The sequence below is a fragment of the Lutra lutra genome, chromosome 16 (assembly GCF_902655055.1).
Source record: "Lutra lutra chromosome 16, mLutLut1.2, whole genome shotgun sequence".
NCBI classification, from domain to species: domain Eukaryota; kingdom Metazoa; phylum Chordata; class Mammalia; order Carnivora; family Mustelidae; genus Lutra; species Lutra lutra.
The window spans coordinates 48,133,383-48,154,893 of record NC_062293.1 but is presented as its reverse complement, the minus strand read 5'-3'; the positions used below and the strand labels follow the sequence as shown (position 1 = coordinate 48,154,893).

Below are 21,511 nucleotides of genomic sequence, written 5' to 3'. Positions count from 1 at the left end.
GTGTGGCGACGAGGCCCAGGGATCCGGCAGCAGGGGGGTGGGTGTTGGGAGTTGGGTGTGTGTGAACTCAGAGGGTTTGGCCATGGCCCCTCCCTGACAGTTGTGTAGATGGGGGACGTGGCCAAATTGGGTGGGGCTACTGGTCCAAGTGACACCAAGACCCATCCCTCCTGGGTCTCCCCATGTGCACCCCAAGCTCCCCCCTGGAGGCCAGCCCTTCCCTGCCCCATGACCCCTTGCCCCACACCCTGCCTCTAGGACATGGGAGGGAAAAGCCAGGCAGGGGGCCCCTCCACGGAGTGCTGAGGTTGGGTGGGGTAGTGGGGGCTGCACAGAACTGTGGCAGGTACTGAGGTCAGTGTGCAGCATGGGGTTGGGGGAGGCTCCACTCTGCACTGCCCTCCAGTCTACAGAGAAGGGAGATGCAGGGTTGTGGACCCGGGAGCCTGTTGGCCATACCACAGATGTTCACAGGGCATCAGATGTGCTGTTTAGGGTCAGAGGGTCTGGCAGCTTCCGTGAGCTCACGTCCACGCTGCGGTACTCGCTGCCCATAGCACTGACGCCCGCCCAGCCCGCACCTGGGGGCAAGGACCCCGGCCAGCAAGCCTGCAGTGGGAAGCAGGAGAGCCGCACCGGGAGCCCAGCGTGCACGCCCGGGCCCGCATCACCAAGTCTGAGCAGGTCCCCGCAAGCGTGCAGCGGCGCGTGCAGCAGGTCTGTGAGTGCGGGGTTCCTGTGGCGGCTCTGGCAGCCCAGTGGAGTAGTGTCGGGCGGCACGGATGGCCCGGTCCCACCGGGTCGTTCAGCACCTGTCCAATCGTCCAGATGTAGCCGTGGATTAGAGCCCTCATCTCGGGGTGAAGGGCTCAGGGTCGTCGGAAGCTGCCCTCTTTGTTGTTCTCCACGCACAGCAGACACTCCTTGCTCAGGGACACGTTGAGGAAGGCCACCATCTCCCGCAGCGTGCACAGCTCCTCCTAGTGCACCACCAGCAGCTGCTTGCCGAACCGCAGCCAGTCCAGCATGTGGTAGATGCGCACGAAGTCTGGCCACTCTGCGGGGAGAGACACGCAGGTCGGCCCCGCCTCCTGGGTGCTGCGGGTGGGGAGCCGGGAGGTGGGCGACCAGGGCAGGTGGCCCCTCAGACCAGGCCCTCCTGATGACCCGAGGGCAGTAAGAGCACCTCCCAGCCTGGGTCACAGGGCCACGTCTGCCTCGGTGGCCGTGCAGCCCCACACAAGGACAGATGTGGCATGTGGAGAGAGCTGGTTCCCTCTCTCATGGACGGTGAGCGCCCTGCCTGCGGGGCCCACGCCGGGGCAGGGAGAGCCACGTGGCCCACGCGGCACAGTGTTCTTCACGGGTGGGAGATGGGTGACCCTGATCCACGCTCACCTTGCCCTGGGTGACGGGGACAAGCAGGGGCACTGGGAGAAAGGGCGCAGGCCTGAGCACCTGCGGGGTCTTCCTGTGAAGCTAAGTGAGCAAGGTCCCTGCCTGATGCCCACCACGTCCCGTGGGGGTGGCCAGTCCACCCATGACGCTGACGGGCAGCCCGCAACGACGCTGACGGGCAGCCCGCAATGACGCTGACGGGCAGCCCGCAACGACGCTGACGGGCAGCCCGCAACGTTTGGGGAGGATCTATTCGTGAGAGCTTATCCCAGCAAGTATAGACATGCTGGGGCTTTTGTCTTGCTGGGGACGGTGTCAATATCAACAAATACAGCTTGTGACCATCCTGCCACCTCGGAGGGCGTGGGGACCCTTCGCTTTCCCTGGTCTTCACGACCACGCTCAGACAGGGACTGCCTTGGTGTCTCAGGTGGGTAAACTGAGGCACCGGGAGCCGAGGAGGGACTAGAGCTCAGCCTCCTGCACCTGGGGTGCCAGCAAGGGGCAGGGTGGGCTGGAGGTGATGGGGGCATCTGCCGGGACAGGGTCTGTGGGGACAGGCCTGCCTGCCCGACAGCCCCACACCCGCTGCCCTCTGACTGCTCAGTGTCCCAACACTCGCCACCCGGACCCATGTCCCAGCCACTGCAGGGGGGCAGCGGCCGAGCCGGACAGGGCCGGGAACAGGTGTCTTTGCACAGGAGAAGAGCTGCCCGGCTTCCCCCCCCTCCCCTGCCTTCTGCCCACCTTTGCTCTTCCAGTTTCCGTCAGCCGAGTAGCCCAGGTGCCCGCTACACTTGTGGTTGAACTTGGCCACCAGGGACCTGTATGGATTCAGGATCAGTAGGATGGCCGAGTTGAACATCTCAGTCTCCCTGCGGCCGCTCTCGTGGGTCTTCTCACAGATGGTGTGCCGGCTGTGCCAGTGCTACTTCTCGCCTTTGAACCCTGTGGGAGAGACGGGGGGCCACTGAGGATGGTGATGGACTCACTGTGTCAGCAGGCAGAGCTAAGCGCACCTCCAGGAGACCCACAAGTCTAGACCCTGCAGGCGCATGCGTGTGGGCGTCTGCAAGGCGATTTCCCGTGAGCGTCACCAACAACCCGTGAGGCAGTCGTGGACGCAGGTGTGCCTCAGAGTGGGCAGGACACCTGCCAGGGTCGCAGGGCAGCACGGGGCTCTGGGCACCTGGTGCAGGTGTCCCTGTGAGGCCGGGCTTCCAGCCCCCGCCCAGCAGTGAGCCCCGGGGTCCTGTGGCGGGGTCCCAGCCCTCCCACCCGTAACAGAGTCACACGTGGGTCAGCAAGACGCTGTGGGCTCATTCAGCGGTGGCCGTTATGCTGGGGATGGAGGAGCTCCACATGCAGTCCCAGGGAGCACAGCACCTCCCAGGAACTAGGAGTAGGGGCCGATCAGGGGGTGCGGTCAGATGTCACAGAAGGACCCCCGGAGGGGTGCCCCAGAACCTAGACTCCAGCCATATCCCGACAGACCCGGGGTCCGCCAGCCGGGGACCCGTGCTCCATAAATGAGCATGCGTGTCTCCTGGGCTCTTGGGGACAGCAACGAGCCCCAACACCACCTGCTTCGTGAGCGGGGGCGGGGGGCACGCAAAGGTGCAGCCCCAGGGCCGGGTTCTTTGATGCTGGGAAACAAGGCTCCTCTGAGTTGGGTTTGCCTCTTGGAACCCAACCCAGTTCAAACAAATCTCTGCCCCAGGCCTAACAACCGTTAGCCTTCTCCGGGGCTCCTACTGCCCAGCACCAGGACGAGGGAAAGAGGAGCCAGACCGTGGGCTGTAAACACAGGATCAGGATTGGGATCGGGTCCCCAGCACTTCAAGACCTTCAGTGTCTTCTGTGTGCAGCGGGCTGTCCCCACAGTGGCCGCTCTGTGTGTCCCATGGGCCACAGTCGCCCAGGACAGACGGGTGCCCATGCATGTCACTGGGGGGTCGGTGCAGAGGGCAGAGGCCACCCCGCGCCAGTCCCATGAGCCTCACAGGAGGAACACCCAGGGCCATCACACATGGCCACGCCAGCCACTGGGCCCCCGGGCCACTTGCAGACCAAGACCACCAGCTGTGCAGATGGCTACGGTCCTCTAGAGGAGCAGGTAACCAGCAGCCTGTGCCATGGGACTCCACGGGCGCCAGGCCACAGCAGGCAGGACCCAGAACAGGTCATCTGGCCACCCCCCTAGGGGTGCTGGTAACACTCAGGGCATAAGGATGAGCGACCAGCTTTCTCGGCTTCTCCCACCAGACCAGAGCCCCCTACCAAGCTCAGGACACTGTGGACCTGGGCTTCTCTTCCTAAACCATAGTCCGGTCAGGAATGTGGACGCAACGGGGATGACACCTGATGGCAGACAGACAGCCCCTCGCTTGGCTGGGGTTCTCGGTCCTACCCAGCACAGGGAGGCCTCTCGTTTCTGCAGGGAGAGACTAGGGGCCACACAACTCCAGGGGGTTTTGCACCTATCTTCAAAAACACAGCGTTTTGAGGAGCTCCTTCTGGCCTCCCAGAAAATCAGACAAACGAGCCAGTGACGTCTCACAGAATTACTGCGGGTTCTGCCAACCAAAGGATATTTGGAAAGTGGTCATAGCGTGGGAGCGCAAGCCACCAGGATGGATGTCCCAAGTCCCGGGCCGGCCGCAGGGCTGGGAATGTGTTTGCAATGCTGGTTCCCCGGCCCCTGGGCCGGCCCGGGGACTCCAGGCCCCGTGGCCCTCACTCACCCTTATTGTACAGGGTCCCATCGAAGTAGTAACTCCCCGTGTAGAAGCCGGTGGCGTGCTCAATGAGGTGCCGTGCCCATGTGTTCCTGTCTCCTGGGAAGCTTGACAGAGCCGCAAACAACTTGGCCTTGGTGGGCAGGAACCGCCGGTCTGTGCAGCGAGTGTCTGAAAGGCCAGAGGCTGACCACTGACCGCCCCACCTGGACCCACCGCCCTCAGTCTCCTGCTTCATCGATGAGGAAACCGAGGCAGGTCCTGAGGAGGGGGTGGCCGCCCAGGCCTATGCCCAGAGAGAGCTCCAGGGATGACGAGGCCTCCCACGGCCCGGGCAGCAAGCCCTGGCTCCCACACAGCACAGAACATTCCAGATTCTGCCGGAGGGTGGTGGGGCTCGCCTCGTGGCTCTCCTGCTGTTCCTCAAAGCACTTCCATCCCCAGACTCGGAGAAAGGCCCGGTGTGCCCCGTGTCCAGCTTCCAGGGACGGTGGTGGCTTCCCTTCCCCCCAGGACGCATGCAGCCGCACTAGTCACTCCAAATGCCCGGAGAGCACACACGGCAGACATGGCAGGGAAGGCCCCTCACACCTCACCCCCAGCCGCCGAACTCCCCTGCACAGGTGTCTGGTAAACCTCGCAGTACTCGGCCAGCCTCTGTGCCTTGGGTTCCTAGCCTCACAGCGCACTATCCACGGCATCCCCGGAGGCTGAACTGAAGCGTGGGTAAGCACAGTAGCACTAGCCCCACAGGATGGCCAGGGCACCTTCTGCCGGGGAGCGATGGGGGAGAAGCATGTGGGGTGCCCACCGGGGCCAGGCCTCCCGGCTCCTGTCAACATGGACGGTGGCCATTCTTCCCGTGCAAGCCCAGGGGTGGCACGGCGCACAGGATGTGACTTTTGCCCCCAGCTCAGAGCAGGTTGGGGACCAACAACAGTCAGCGTGAGCCAGGCCCGGGGTGAACACTGGGGGGCGGCGGGAGTGCAGGGAGGACTGGGCACCCGGGCAGGAGCCAGTGCGTGCGAAGGTCAGGATGCAGGTGAGCACACATACTCCGTTGTGGGCCCACCGGCCGGGAGTCCCAAAGGGACCTCTGGCGTTCCTGCTGGGGCTCCCTGGGGAGGAGACCAGCCCAACCCAGCTGCAGGGGGCAGGGCGTGCAGGCCAGGACATTCACGAAGTCCCTGCGGGCTCTGCCAGGATTAGTGGCAGGGCAGTGCCTCACGGTGAGGCCAGCTCCTGGCCTCCCTGGCCTCCTCTGTGGGGTTCGTTCCCTGCTCCCTCTGCCCCCACAGAGGAGACTGCTGGGCACTGTGTGACCTCGGGCAAGGTGCCGACTCTCTCTGCCCTTCACCACTGAACACAGGCAATCAAATTCACCTCGCACGTCCCTTATGAGGGCAGCCAGCACGGGGCATGGCGCTTGCGGGTGCTCTCTGGGTACCCAGCCCTGTCATCCCTGACTGCCCCTGCCTCTTACAAATGGAAATGCAGGGAGGGGGGAGGTGGCAGGGAGGGAGGCGGGAGCCAGAGGCAGCACCACAGACCTTTTTATTTTTTGCTCACAGCAAAATATCGTAAATAAATAAAGAAAAGAAAAATCACTAGCATTTTCTGAGCGTGGCCTGGCAAAGTGAGGATCTCCGTGCTCAGAAAGTCGCCGCACCCATCCCAGTCATGGTGTGTGTGTGTGTGGGGGGGGAGCGATGCAGAGCTTGCGGGGGCGGGGAGTGCTCCTGTGCTCAGGCGTGTGCCCCCCAGTGCCCTGCACCCCCACCAGAGCCTCTCCCTGCCTCCCTCCTCCTCCTGGACACCCATAGCAGCTGGAGCCCTGCCGAGAGCTCCAGGGTCCTGGCCCTGTCCCTCTGAGAGCTGAGCTGCCACATAGGGACAGAAGCCTAGACCCTGCACTGACCCTGTACACCCCTCCACACACCCATGTGCATCCCACCACACACCTCTGCGCACCCCCACCACGCACCCCTGCTCACCCCACCATGCACTCCTGTGTACCTGCACCATGCACCCCTGCATATCTCCATCATGTGCCCCCATGCACCTCCACCACGCACCCCTCTGCAGGCCACCATGCACCCCTGCGCACCCCACCATGTACCCCTGTGCACCCCCACCACCACCACACAACCCCACCACGCAGCCCTGCGTACCCACCACGCACCCCTATGCACCCCCACCACGCAGCCCTGCGTATCTCCATCATGTACCGCCATGCACCTCCACCACCCATGCACATCACTGCTACAGCACTGAGCCCCCCCCCCACCACCATGCGGGAAAAGCCCTAAAACAGCCCGGGGCCCCATCCAGAACGCTAGTCTCTATAAAACAGACAAGTCCTTTGGCTGCTGGCTTGGAAGAGTGGGAGGACCTGGCTTGCCTCCTGCCTCCTCACCAGCTTGTCTTCTCCCCTGGGACCAGAGCCCTGATCCCCATGCTTTTTCTGGACAAGGCTTGACACAGGGATTTTCGGAGGATGGAGGATGGGGGAGGCAGTAGCTCAGGGTGTCTGGGCTTCCTGGGCATAGGGACCAGGGAGGAAGCAGCAGCTGTGTAGCCCGTCAGATCCCGACACTGACCCTGACATCTCTGAGCCTCAGTTTGCCTGTCGTGAGTCCTTCTCATCTCTCGGGACTCCAGTGCCACCTCCCACCCCCCTGCTTGGGGGACCTGAGGGTTTGACGATTTGCCCATAGGGTCCTCTCCAAGGTCCCTATGCCCAGAAGGTCAGAAGTCCTACCCCCACTGCACCCATCAGACCTGCCCATGGCCACAGCAGCCCGCCCCACACTGCAAGCCACACCCTTGGGCACTGCAGCAGGGCCCGCCTTGGCGTGTAGGGCTGGGACCTGGACCAGGCCATGAAGTAGCACCGGAGCCCCCAGCCGTCTCTCTCTACCACGCGGTCTCTGTCCCAAGCCCATGTCCGACCCACACGTCAGGATGCAGCTATATTCAGAGACGGGGTCTCTAAAGATGTAATTCAGTTAAAATAGGGCCATGGCGGGTACAAGCCAACCCGATTTAGTGTGGTCATAAAAAGAGTTTTGGACACAGACAGAGAGACGACCATATGAACACACAGGCACAAGACGCCCGTCTGTGAGCCCACGAGGCCTGAGAAGAAACCAGCCCAGTGACACCCTACCTTGGGCTTCTGGTTTCCAGAGCCTCAAGAAGTGCGAGCCCCTGTCTGTGGCACTTTGTTCAGGCAGTTGTGGTGACCTTCACTGTGGTCCTTGGCCATGCACCACTGGCACACACAGAGCTCAGGACCTTTGCACTTGCTGTTCTCTCTGCCTGGAACATCCTGCCTCCAGACCTCCCCCACTTATTCAAGCCCCTTCCCTGAGAGGCTTTCACTAACCACCCTGGTTCATACCACCACACCCTTCCCACCCCCATGAGACCCCATCCCTTTGCTGAGACCTCTGGTTCTGCCTGTGGGAATCACTGGGTCCCGTTTCCTCCCGCAGTCAGCCAAGGCTCTGACTTGTGCTCCGTGGTCATCCAGCTACCCTAGAACATCCTGCAAACAGGATCCCTTGGTGTGGACTTTCCCTTCCCTCAGAAATCAGTGTGCCCACACGGGATCCCCGTGGAGGAACCTGCAGCTGTGGTCCACCTGCAGACACACCAGGGGGTCATCCATTTGCCCCACATGTCTGGGCTCTGTCTGCTGTGTCCTCAAGAGCACCGGCAGAACCGGGTCCTAGAAGGAAGTATCCCTCTACCACTGGTCACCCCTGGTGGGGGTCGCACTCCATTAGCAACGCGAGCCCTTCCGCTTCCTCGAGTGGATGAGACTGTCAAGTTCCAGGCTTGGGTGGAGCACAGGGAGCGCGCGACAGTAATGTGGTTTTATTTACAACAGAACAGAACTGGATTCTGAAAATACAGGACAATTTCCAGCCCCTCGGGGATTTCTAGGACATGATTTCCATAAAAATTAAATATTGATGAAACTTTCTCTGCCAGCTTCCCTGCTCCTGCCACCCCCACCGTCTTCTCAACGTTTGGAGAAGGGGAAGCAGGACGGGGACACAGCTGTGGGACAATTTCCATCGGAGGGGCATAGGGGGACGGGGTGTGGGGACAGGTCTCCACCTGGAACTGCATCCGGAGCCTGGGCCTGGTGGCTGCCACATGCACAGTGATTCAGTTGGGTGCTGGGTCATGGCAGCAGCAGCTGGGCCCTCCCGTCCCGGGAAAACCCCTGCAAAGGCACGATCGTGGCCACAGGTCAGGTTGTGGACGTCCCAGCAGGCCTGTCTGTCTCTGTCCTCCTTGAGCGCCTTTCTTGCGGTCGGTCCCCAGGTTTACAGAGAATCACAGAAACATCAGAGATCAGAACTCGGGCTTCAGGAGTGCAAACTGAGGCGAGGAGGCAGGTGCCAAGCAGCCCAAGACTTCAGACCGTGAGACCGATCAGGGGCAGAAGCAGCCCAGGGCTCTGCCCAAGACCACACTCAACTCCGTGGACACACTCACGAAAATGGGGGGTTTTGGTGATATCTGCAACCAGCATGGAGCTTGCCTCCACCGATCTCCTGTCTCCCTTCACTCCGAGGCCGCTCTGGACATGCACACCCAGAAGGAAAGAAGGTGCCTGGGGTGGTGGCTGCTGGGATGGGTGTGGAGGGCAGGCATCACGGTCAACCACAGCCCGTCCGAAGAGCCCATCACTGAGCCCGTGTCTTCCACCGACACGACGCCCCTGCCGTCGGGCTGCAAAGTAGGAATTGTGTGGTTGGGGAGGCAGCCCCAGAGCCGGGACCGGCTCACACTCCCCTGCCATGGAGACCCATAGCTTCGAATGGCATCGTTGACAATCAGTGAGAATGCCACAGTTCAGGGCCACGAGAATGGCCAGGACCACAAGGCAAGGATGTGTCTGCACAGGGACACACACCCAGGTCAGACTCTGAAGCCACCTTCCACCGTCTTTGGAATGAGGCCACGTGACTTGCTTGTGGAAACACACCTGAAGTCTCATGAGTGATGCAGGAGACACGTGAGTCCCTCACACCTGTGATTCCATGTGTGATGACTCGAGGAGACCATTATGAGCTGCTGAAAGCTTGACCTTCAGGAATGTTCGTGGCAGCATGGCTTGTAACCGTGAAGAAAGAGCCCAGAGTGGGCGGGAGGGGGGGTCTCATGCCACGAGAGACACGTGGAACAAAGGAAAACGGAAGGAGATTCCTTTTTTTTTTTTCTTTAAGCAGCCTCCATGCCCAGCACAGAGCCCGAGGTGGGACTCAATCTCATGACCCTGAGACCATGAGCTGAGCTGAGCTAAGAGTCGGACGCTCAACTGGCTGAGCCCCCACGTGCCCCGAAAGATTCAACATTAAAGATTCGAATTCTGGCAACATACCCTTTGAACAAAAGACCTAAAGACGTTAAATGCCATTGGTGGTTTTCTCTGATGCAGTAATGTCACTGGTGAGTTCTAATTTAATTTCACGTTTTCCAAATTTTCTAAAAGATATGTGTTACCTTTATAGACATCCACCCCCAGAACACAATAAATTTTCTCTGAAGACACCACGGTGTAACGTCAACAGGTTTATGGCCAAAATCATGAGAGAACCCCAAGGCTGTGCTAGGTCGTCACCAGCAGACAGGACTGGTGAACATTTTAGCAAAGGGAAAAACCTCCCGAGGTCCAGAGTGTTAATTCACAAAACCCAGACACTCACTGCCCCACCGCTGGCTGGCTGCAGAGGCAGTGCCCCTCCCCCACCCCAGGACAGCCTGCACCTGCCAGGATCCAGGTGGGTCCGGCAGAACAGCTGTGGTGCCGGGAACGAGCTGGGTCAGCACCACGGGAAAGCCTGAGAAGACCCGCCCGAGTCATCAGTCATCTATAGGACGAGTTCGCACTCATCTCCCTTCTCGCCCTCCGACAGACCAGGAGCAGGTGCAGGGAGAGGGCACCTCCGGCCGCACACAGGATTCCTATGGAAGCATCAGGAGCCAGCCCGTTTGCCCCTGGTGCTGGAGCCCCTTGCCGGCCCCATGTCTGCCATCCCAGGTCCAGGCATGGAGACAGGGCAGGTCTGTCCCTATGGCCACAGAATATCAGACCAGATGGCTTCTCTGTGCCAGACACACGTGACATTGGCTGAGCCCCGCGCCGGTGGTCAGATGGTCATGGCACTGACGGTGCCCCGCGTGTCCATCTGTCCGGCCACATCGTGACGTTCCTGAACCATAGTGACCAACCCACAAACCATGGTGGAGATGTCCCCTCTGGGGCCACAAATGCCCCCGATGGCGCGTGACCCAGACCGGTCCTCGAGAAGCTCAGCCTGACCCCAGCCTTGGCTCCGCGGTGGGGGTCCGTGAAGTCACTGTGGCCTCGCTCACCAAAGCGGAACACTGAAAACCACAAAGTGCTCCACAGCGGGGAAGGGGTCGCATAAGCACCAGGATGTCTGCGCGAGGGAGCCCAAGATGGGGAAAGTGCTGCCCGTGCCAGGATGGAGAGGTCCCTGAGCCCGACCCCCGGGCGAGGAACAGGAGCTGCCCGTCCCCTCCCCAGACGCCGCTTGGCAGGAACCGCGGCACTGTCCGGACGGGACGGGTGCCTGCTCCCACGGCCACGACCCCCTCTGGCTCAGGCAGCATGTGGGGGGCAGCGTGTCCCCCTCGGAGCACCGGGAGGGTAAAGTAGGTCACCCGGCATGTGGGGCACCTCCAGGTTTGCAGATGGAGCGGCCAGGTCTGGTGCAGCCAAGCTCCTTGGACTGGTGATGGCAGTGGGCACTCCCTGCGGACCTCTGGCAGGTGTGCAGAAGCCCTGGGAGGGCCGCGTGTAGCAGGTGCACACGGCCTTCCACCCACAGCTCTGCTCCCACATGCGGAGCATGGGAACACGGACCTCAGCCGGATGCTGTGAGCCCCCAAGGACACCCCAGATACCCCGAAATGCTAGAGCCACAGAGACCCACCAAAGCTGCTTGGGCTGGAAAGTGCAGGAAAGGCTCTGTCTCGGCCCTGGGGCGCGCCTCAAGAGGCACCAGGGAGGGCAGGCTCCCCGGTAACCCCAGAAGCCCACTTCCTGCAGCTCCGAGCCACCAGCAGGGTCAGAACCAGGGGGCCTACCTGGGTCCAAATCCCAGCTCCCCCACATAGGGGATGGGTGACCTTGGACAGCATTGTGACCTTCTCCGCCTCCGTTTCCTCAGCTACAATCACAGCATGTCCCAGCACCCGCCAGACATGGCCGTCAGGAGGGCAGAGTGACTTCCTACATGGCAAGGGTGTGGCTGCCGCCGGATGAATGAGGACATATGCGCCACCATCACCAGGACGCTCCCATCCTAGCCCCATCCTGTTACCTGGTCTCCAGTCACAGTCCGCAGCACATGGGAGCAGCCTTGACCTCTGCCTACTGCCATGCCCCGGGGCCCACATGTGGGCCACTGGACTGCACCCCAGACCTCAGCACTCTGGGGGTCCCGTTGCTTTCCAGCCCCACCTGGCCTTGACCACCGTGTCCCACCTAGAGCTCCCGCACGAGGCCGGGACAGAGACCTCTGCACCCCGCCCGCCCTCTGCAGAATCATCTCTGAGCCTCGGCTGAGACAAAGGCACACGTGTGACCACGGCCCTGACGCTGGGTTCAGCGCCCAGCCATGTCCATCGGCACAACTGATAAGCTGTTCACTCTCCCCAAGCCTGAGCCAGCACGTCCCACTAACAAACCCAGTCAGTTTGACACCTGCCATCGGGGAAGGCAGGATCCTTCCAGCCTTGTGGCCCAGCGGACAGCACCCCGGCCAGCCTGGGGTGCCCACGCAAGCACAGACCACACGGCCATCCCAAACCTGCGTCCAGCCTGGGCTCCGGCCCCGTGCAGCGCACCGCACACGCTCACGCATCACAGGTGCCCTTACTTTCTGGGTACAAAACCCCGAGCACGTGTCCACCATCATGTTGGCCTGCTCCAGGGAGTCTGGTGGAAGGTGGGGTGCCGTTCTCTGGCAGTCGGAAGTACCCACGGTACATGACAGTCCTCCCTGTGGGGACAGAATGGGTCTCTGGTGAGACACGGTGCCCCTGGCTGTTGGTGCCTGTTGGGGGGAAACGGTGGGTTCCAGATCTGGAAAGTGGCAAATAGAGTCAGTGGGGGTTTCAAGCCAGACAGCAGACTACTCTGGACAGTGTGTGGTGGGCCAGGCTCCTGAGACCCTGGGCACCCAAATCTCTCCACCACAGTCACCGACAAGGGACCACGTGGCTGCAGATGCTGACCTCAGGCCACTTCTCCTGCCAGCCCCGCAGGATGGTTTCTGCCCCCACTCTGTCCCTTCTTCCTTCTCCCACCAGCTCCGCAGGATGGTGTCTGTCCCCCCTCTGTTCCTCCTTCCTTCCACTAGCTCCCTGGGAATGGTATCCATCACCCCCCTTCCTTCTCCCACCAGCTCCTGGAGGATGGTGTCCATGCCCCCCCCCCCGGTCCATCCTTCTCTCTCACTAGCTCTGCAGGATCGTGTCTGTCCCCCCCCTCCCCCCCGCCGTCCCTCCTTCCTTCTCCTGCCAGCTCTGGGGGATGGTGTCCATCCTCGCCCCATCCCTCCTTCCTTCCACAGATCTGCACTAGGCCACCCAAGCGGCTGATATTCTGGAAAATTTTATGTCCCTGCCATGCAGGTATGAGGAGAAAAGTAGATCCAGAAATGAGAAATGCCGCTGCCGCCCCTCGCTGTGCTGCGGGGTCAGACCCGAACTCCCACCAGCCCCAGGAAGGCTCCCCAAGCCCACAAGCTGTCCTCCAGCCCAGGTGGAGTAGTACAGCCCCGAGTGGGGTCCTGGCTGCTGGGCCTTCTGGAATGTTCCAGCTCGACAGGTTGCACTCTGGCCACACTCATCAGGGCTGCTTAGGCGGGAGCCTCGCTGTTGTGCCCGCTTTGCCCGCCCGCCTCAATAGCACGGAGACCCCGTCACCAGCCAGTGTCCCGGGTGGCGTCTCCATGCACAACCGTAGAGCAGGACCAGGCCTGGAGTCTGGGAGCCTGTCAGGTGGGCCAGCACTCTGCAGTCCCGGCGCCAGTGGGCCGAGGGCAGCCCTGGGAGGCCATGCTGAGTGCCTCCCGCCTTCCCGCTAGGGCCCCCAGTCTCCATGAGCAGGTACGCGGCCCCTCCCCCTCTCCCGGGCTTTATGGACTGCATAAAGCTCTGTAGATATGTATCAATGTACGTCCTCATACACACATAAACGGAGTTGGGTTTCTTTTTTCCTATTCTTATTTTTGTTTTTCATTACCTTGAACAACTCTGTAAAAGTTATCTTTAGAGGAAACTGGGTGGCTCAGTTGGTTAAGCAGCTGCCTTGGGTTCAGGTCACGATCCCAGGGATCAAGCCCCACATTGGGCTCCCGGCTAAGCAGAGATCCTGCTTCTCCCTCTCCCTCTGCCTGCGGCTCTGCATACTTGTGCGCTCGCGCTCTCTCTCTCTGTCAAATAAATAAATAAAAATAAAATCCTTTTTTTAAAGTTCTCTTTATTTATAAGTTCTTACAAACTGGTACATTGGTTTTACACAATAGCTTTCTAGGAAAGGAATAGGGGTTTTTTTCCTAGTAGATATTGTCATATTCTCATTTTAAGATTAATAATACTGAGGCTTTTTAGAACAGAAGGCTGAACTCGGTTAATTCACATTACATTTCAGCCAGCAATCTAAGCCTACCCTTTCACTTCATGACCATATCAACATGAAATCTGGAGCATTTATACTTTCAGGTTAAATCAGTATATTGATTTCTATTTCCCTAGTAACTAGTCAATTTCCTTTTTCCCAAGGGTGTTAGTCATTTGGATTTGCACTTGGTACATTGTATATTCACATCTTTGCCCATTTTTAGACTCTCTGTTTGTCTTTTTTCCTGACAATTTGTAAGAACTTTTTGTGTATTACTGAAATGAACTCATGGCCTGCTATTTGCACTTTCATTTTTTCCAGATATATCACACCTATCTTGCTTGGTATATCTTTTTTTTTTTTGGATACAGATGGTTTAAATTTCATTTAATAAATGCTGAGTTTCTAGATACTCTAGGTGTCTAGCATTGCACATGAACTATCTAGATTTTCTTGCATTATTGCCAGAAAACAATCAGTGTTTTAATTCAACTGGTGTTAATTTTTGTAAATAGTGTAAGACTGACAGGATCCCTTTTTAATTCCTCCTAGATCAGTGCATTGCTGTTTCAGCACTGAATATGAAATTTGCTAGTCTTTTCTCGTTGAATGCCTCTACCACAATTGTTGTGTTAACTTTATTATTTTGACAAGGTATTCAGAGTCTGATGCTTATCAGACTGAACTACCCAAGTGCCCCTCAATTCCTTTATTCCTAACAACTGATTCTCTTTCTCTATTAACTTGTTTTGTCAAAAGTGAGAAAAACCAAGAAATATATAGAAAGTCCGTGATTTGTCTTCATCATCCCTTCCATGCATTTCTGCCTTTTCATGTCTATTTCTCCTCTTTGCTTCCTGAGAACCTTCTTTCTACTTCTTCCCACCCTCTATGGTATCACTCCAGACGCCTGTCAAGCCCACCTTTCTTTATTCCTCTCAAATTAGTCATGTCCTAATACCTTTCTATGTGTTTTCCTATCATGAGATAGGTTGATATGTGATTTTGTACTCCGTTATAATTTTTACAGTGATCCCCAAAAGTAGGTATTATTATCTTACCAATGTTACTGAAGAGGCTGTATGACCTGTCCAAGAACCAAAAATGCCAAAAGTGGCAAAGGCTATATTCAAACACAGACGTTCTGATCATAAATGTCATGTGTTTTTTGCTGTCCTTTATTTGTAAATGACTGTTTTGTCTGATTGACTAATCTGAGTTAGGGTGACAGTGATTAAGAATCAGTAGATAATTTCCCAAAGTTTATCATGTCAAATGCTTTTTTTCTACGTCAATTGAGAGGACCCTGTGGTTCTTCTCTCATTGATTTGTTCTATCCCATTGATTGATTTGCGAATGTTGAACCACCCTTGCAACCCATGGACAAATCCCATCTGGTCATGTGGATAATCTTTTTATTTATTTATTTATTTATTTATTTATTTATTTATTTATTTGAGAGAGAGACAGTGAGAGAGAGCATGAGCGAGGAGAAGGTCAGAGGGAGAAGCAGACTCCCCATGGAGCTGGGAGCCCGATGTGGGACTCGATCCCGGGACTCCGGGATCATGACCTGAGCCGAAGGCAGCCGTCCAACCAACTGAGCCACCCAGGCGTCCCAATGGATAATCTTTTTAATGTACTGTTGGATCCTATTAGTGAGGATCTTGTTGAGAATCTTGGCATCCATGTTCATCAGGGACATTGGTCTGAAATTCTCCTATTTGGTCGGATCTTTGCCTGGCTTGGGGATCACGGTAATGCTGGCTTCATAAGAAAATCCGGAAGTTTTCCTTCTGCTTCAATTTTTTGAAACAGCTTCAGGAGAATGGGTATTATTTCTTCTTTGAAAGTTTGTTAGGATTCCCCAGGGAACCCGTCAGGTCCAGGGCTCTTGTTTTCTGGGAGGTTTTTTTAAAATTTTTTTTATAATGGCACATTTTAATTTTTTTTAAAGATTTTATTTATTTATTTGACAGAGAGATCACAAGTAGGCAGAGAGGAGAGGCAGAGAGAGAGAGGAGGAAGCAGGCTCCCCGCCGAGCAGAGAGCCCGATGCGGGGCTCGATCCCAGGACTCTGAGATCATGACCTGAGCCCAAGGCAGCGGCCTAACCCACTGAGCCACCCAGGCGCCCCACTGGGAGGTTTTGATAACTCCTTCAGTCTCGTTACTAGCTGTTGGTCTATTCAGGTTGTCCATTTCTTCCTGATTTAGTTTTGGAAGTTTATAGGTTTCCAGGAATGCATCCATTTCATCTAGGTTGCTTAACTTATCGGCATATAACTGTTGATAGTAATTTCTGATGATTGTTTCTATTTCCTTGGTTAGTCCTGATCTCTCCCTTTTCATTTATAATTTTATTAATTTGGGTCTTCTCTCTTTTCTTTTGGATTAGTTTGGCCAATGGTTTATCGATCTTATTCATTCTTTCAAAAAACCAGCTTCTAGTTTCGTTGATGCGTTCTTCTGTATCTCTAGTTTCTATCTCATTGATCTCTGCTCTAATCTTGATTATTTCCCATCTTGTTTGTGGGGTTGGCTTAATTTGCTGTTGATGCTCCAGTTCTTTAAGGAGCAAAGTTTAACTGATTTGACTCACCATTTAATAGCTTTATTTGGTCACAGAAATGAGTCTGTGTATGTGTGTGTGTATGTACATGTGTAAAGCAATTACTTTACATCTCAGGTAATAGTTTTTTTTTTTCTTCAGGACATAGTTTTAAGTTATTCTCTACCAAAAAAATCATATTTCAAAATGAGGCAAATAGGTTTAGATCTGGAAATATTTCACATGCCATAGGAGTGACTGAGAAACCAGGGTAAAGACTAGAAGTTGGAATTATTATTTATAGGAATATAATGAATAATAAATATCTATTATTTACCAGGGCCACCTAGTGTACTCAGAATGTCACTGGACATCTCAGATGTACCCTTACTTTACAATTCTAAATACTCAAATATTAGATGCTACATTTCTTCTACATAGAACAGCATGCACTCTTTATGGCAAGTCATCATGAACATGTGCATTTGTATTAGAATCTCCATATATAGCAAATAAAAACATGGAGTACACAGTCATATATACTTCTCAGATAAAGGACAAATGTTATTTTTAGTATAAGCATGTGCCATGCAATACTTGGGATACATGTATACTCACAATTATCCATTTTTTCTGAATTCAAATTTAACTAGGATCGTGTACTTTCTCTGGCAACTATTTTTATATCTCTAACACTATACTCAAATCAGTGTTCATATTGATGTTCAAGACAACAACAACTGCTAACAGCTACATAGGATCATCCCATTGCATTAAACTTCTTTTTTAATGTTGTGATAGAACCCATATAACATAAAGTTTACTGTCTTAACCATTTTTAGGTGTGCAGTTCAGTAGTGTTGAGTGCATTCGCATTGTGCCACCAATCTCCAGAGCTCTTTCCATCTTGCAAAACAGAAGTTCTGTACTCATGGAAGAACCTGTCATTTCCCCCTCACTGCGGCGCATCAATCAGCAGTCTACTTTCTGTCTTTTTGAATTTAACTACTCTAGGAACCTCTTATAAGTAGAATGGTGAAGTATTGGGGTTTTTGTTTTCTGGCGACTGTCTTATTTCACTAAGCATAGTGTCTTTAAGGTTTACACAGGTAGCAGGTGTCAGAATTTCCTACCTTTTTAAAGGCTGAATAGTATTCTACTTTTAGTTCTCTATTCACGTGTAAATAGATATTTGGATTGCTTTACCTCTTTTGGTTATTATAAATAATGCTTCAGAGTTGCTGTCTTGGTCCCTTCGAGCTACAGTAACAAAAATCCACTGACTGGGTAGCCTATAAACAGCAGAAACTCATTTCTCACAGTTTCGGAGGCATGGTTGGGTGAGGGCTCTCTTACAAGATGCAGACTTCTCACTGTGTCTTTCCATGGTAGAAGGGGCTGGGGAGCTCTGTGGGATCTTTCTTATGAAAGCACTAATCCTGTTCATGAATATTCTACCCTCAACCTATTTACCTGCCAAAGGCCTCACCTCCTAACACCACCACATTGGGCATTGAAATTCTAACATTTAAATATTGGGAGATCATAATAATTTAGACCATAGGTTTGATTTCTCCTCAGTTTCTTCTTCTTATCCTCTAAATGGCCATTTTCTCCCTGTATTGTCTGTCTCCTAGGTAAATCTGTATCCTAACTTTCTTTTCTTATTAAAACATCAGTCATATTATGTTAGGGCCAAACTCACTTAAATTTAATTATCTCTTTAAAGACTGTATCCAATGCAATCACTTTCTGAGCTACTAGGAGTTAGGAATTTGGAGGGACATAATTCTGTTTGTAATAGGTATAAAACCCAAAGTGAAATTCCTAGATCATATGGAAATTTTGTTTTTATTTTTGAGGAAACTCCATACTGGTTTTCATAGTAACTACACCTTTTTTATATAACAATAGTGCATACGGATTCTCTTTTCTCCACATCCCTCACAACACTTGTTATTTCTTTTTTTGATAGTAGCCATCACAGTGGGTGTGAGGTGCTATCTCATTGTGTTTTGACTTGCATTTTCCTAATGTTGAACATGTTTTCATGAACTTATAGGACATTTCTGCATCTTATTGCAAAAATGTCTATTTGAGTCCTTTGCCCGTTTTTTGTTTTATTTTACTTATTTATTTTTTAAAGATTTTATTTATTTATTTGTGAGAAGAGAGAAAATGAGCACAAACAGGAGGAGCAACAGGCAGAGGGAGAAGCAGACTCCCTGCTGAGCAAGGAGCCTGATGCGGGACTTGATCCCAGGACTCTGGGATCATGAACTGAGCTAAAGGCAGACACTTAACCCACTGAGCAACTCAGGCGTCCGTGATCATTTTTTAAATTGGATTGTTTTGCTGTTGAATTGAAGGAGTTTTTATGTATTCTGGATATTAAACCTTTATCAAATATATGATATACAAATATTTTCTATCCTTCTGTAGGCTGCCTTTCGCTCTATTGATTATGTCCTTTATGCACAAAAGTTTTCAATTTTGATGTGTTCACTTTTTCTGTGTTAATTTTTGCTGCCTGTGCTTTTCCTGTCACATCAAGGAATTCATTTCCACGTCCTATATCATAAAGAGTTTCCCCTGTTTTCTTCTAAAAGTTGTATAGTTGTAGCTCTTACATTTAAGTTTTTACTCATTTTGAGTTAAGTTTTGTATATGGGTAAAGTAAGTGTACACTTCATTGTGTTGCTTGTGAATTTGCAATTTCCCTAAAAGCATTTGTTAAAAAGGCTCTCCTTTCCCCATTGAATGATCTTGGCACCTTTGCCAAAGATCATTTGACCATTTAGAGGAGCTTATTACTGGATTCCCTGTTCTTTCCACTGACCTATAGGTCTGTCTTTATTCGAGTACTACATTGCTTTTAGTACTGTTGTTTTATAAGTTTTGAAATCAGGAACTGTGAGAACTCCTACTTCATCTTTTTCAAGATTGTCTTGGCTATCTTTGTTCTCTTGAGATTCCATATGAATTTTGCGATAGCTGTTTTTATTTCTGTAAAAAAACCGCATTGGGATTTTCATAGAGATCACCTAAGTCTACTTTTTGATGGATAGTTTTTCTGTTCTTTTTTTTTTTTTTTTTAAAGATTTTATTTATTTATTTGACAGAGAGAGATCACAAGTAGACGGAGAGGCAGGCAGGCAGAGGAGAGAGAGAGAGGGAAGCAGGCTCCCTGCTGAGCAGAGAGCCCGATGCGGGACTCGATCCCAGGACCCTGAGATCATGACCTGAGCCGAAGGCAGCGGCTTAACCCACTGAGCCACCCAGGCGCCCCAGTTTTTCTGTTCTTACTCCAATACAGATCTTAGTATTTAGAGTCATTTCTTTTTTTTTTCTTTTTTTTTTTTTTAAAGATTTTATTTTTTATTTGAGAGAGAGACAGTGAGAGAGAGCATGAGAGAGGAGAAGGTCAGAGAGAGAAGCAGACTCCCCGTGGAGCTGGAAGCCTGATGCGGGACTCCAGGATCATGACCTGAGCCGAAGGCAGTTGTCCAACCAACTGAGCCACCCAGGCGTCTAGAGTCATTTCTAATTTTATTAGTTTGGATATTATCTCTCCGTGGGAGGTGATGTTAAAGACGCTACCGGGCAGCAAAAGCAGCACTTCTGAGACAGGATAGCCTAAAGAGAAAAATTAAAACCTTAATTTACAAGTAACAGAAGTTTAAAAAAAAGTGCAGATATATATATGTATGTATGTAAAAATCCATTCAACCTACGTGACCTGTTTGGCACTGAACACAACGCCCAACAAATGCAGAATACGCAAGGACGCTGGAAATACTCACTGAGATCACCCACATTCAAGCCCATGAAACAAGGCTCAAGACATTTTTTTAAAAAGATTTTCTTTCTTTATTTGAGAGAGAATGAGTGAGAGAGAGCATGAGAGAGGAGAGGTCAGAGGGAGAAGCAGACTCCCAAGGAACCGGGAGCCCAATGCCAGAAGAGATCCTGCAAGTCCAGGGTCATGACCTGAGCCGAAGGCAGTTGCTCAACCAACGGAGCCACGCAGGCGCCCATCTCAAGAAATTTGTAACCAACAGCTGAGGGGCACCTGGGCGGCACCCTCAGTGAAGTGCCCAACTCTTGGTTCTGGCTCAGGTCCTGATCTCAAGCTCTTGCGATTGAGCCCTGAGGCAAGCTCTGGGCTCAGGGCAGAGTCCATTAGGACTCTCTCTTGGTCCTGCCCTTCCTGCCTTCCGCACTCACGTGTGCTCTTTCCCTAAAACAGACAACGAAAATCCTTCCCAGAAATGAACAATGGTTGAGAGTGGGAGGGATGGTGCAGCCCGGGGCGAGGGGGAGCCCGAGATGCTGCCCGCCCTCCCAGGGCCGCGTTCCCTCAGCCGCCGCCGTTGCCGCCACCCGGCAGGAGCAGCGGAGCGCCGGGAGCTGCGGCCCGCGCCAGCCAGGCGGCCGGGACCCAGAGCGCGGCGCTAGCAGCGAGTAGCGCCTCCAGCGCCAGCGGAGCGCCCTCGGTTGGCGGCTGCGGGCCGCAGGCCGGTCCAGGGAGGCGGCGAGGGCGGCGCCCAGGCGCCCTCGCTGGGGCAGGCAGGATGCATCGAGACTCCCGGCGACTGACTGAGCTCCTGCAGGGCTTTGCGCAGTGGAGGTGCGGAGGCACCAGCCTGCGGACCTGCTGGAGTTCGCGCTGCCGCACTTCAGGCGCCTGCAGCAGAGAACCAGGGAAAAGGCGCCGCGGACTTCGGCCATAAGGGCGGGACCTGGGGGGCGGGCACCCGCCTCCTGGGGCGGCACTCCCAGTAAGAGGGTCAACTTCGCGGAGGAGTCCAAGCACACTGACTCAGAAAACCAGGAGGGAGGAGGAGGAGGAGGAAGATGCTGCGGTGGACGCCAGGTCTTTCACACTGGTATAAATCTATTCACAGGGGCGCCTGGGTGGATCAGTGGCTTAAAGCCTCTGCCTTTGGCTTGGGTCCTGATCCCAGAGTCCTGGGATCAAGCCCCTCATCTGGCCCCCTGCACTGCGGGGAGTCTGTTTCTCCCACTCTCTGTGCCCCTACCCTCTGCTCTTGCACTCCAGATCTCTCTCTCAAATACTAAGTAAAATCTTTAAGTAAAGAGACTGTGGGGATAGCTCTGACTCCCCCAACTCAGAGCTCTTGGGAA

At 54.1% G+C, this 21,511-nt stretch overlaps 1 protein-coding gene and 1 pseudogene across 3 annotated transcripts in view; one reads left to right on the top strand and one right to left on the bottom strand.

Annotated features, from left to right (window-relative positions):
- The window catches only part of LOC125086968 (ATP-sensitive inward rectifier potassium channel 12-like), an 874,374-nt gene that overhangs the window by 150,114 nt on the left and 702,749 nt on the right, over positions 1 to 21,511 (top strand). The window lies entirely within an intron of this gene.
- On the bottom strand, positions 870 to 21,094 carry LOC125086703 (uncharacterized; annotated as a pseudogene).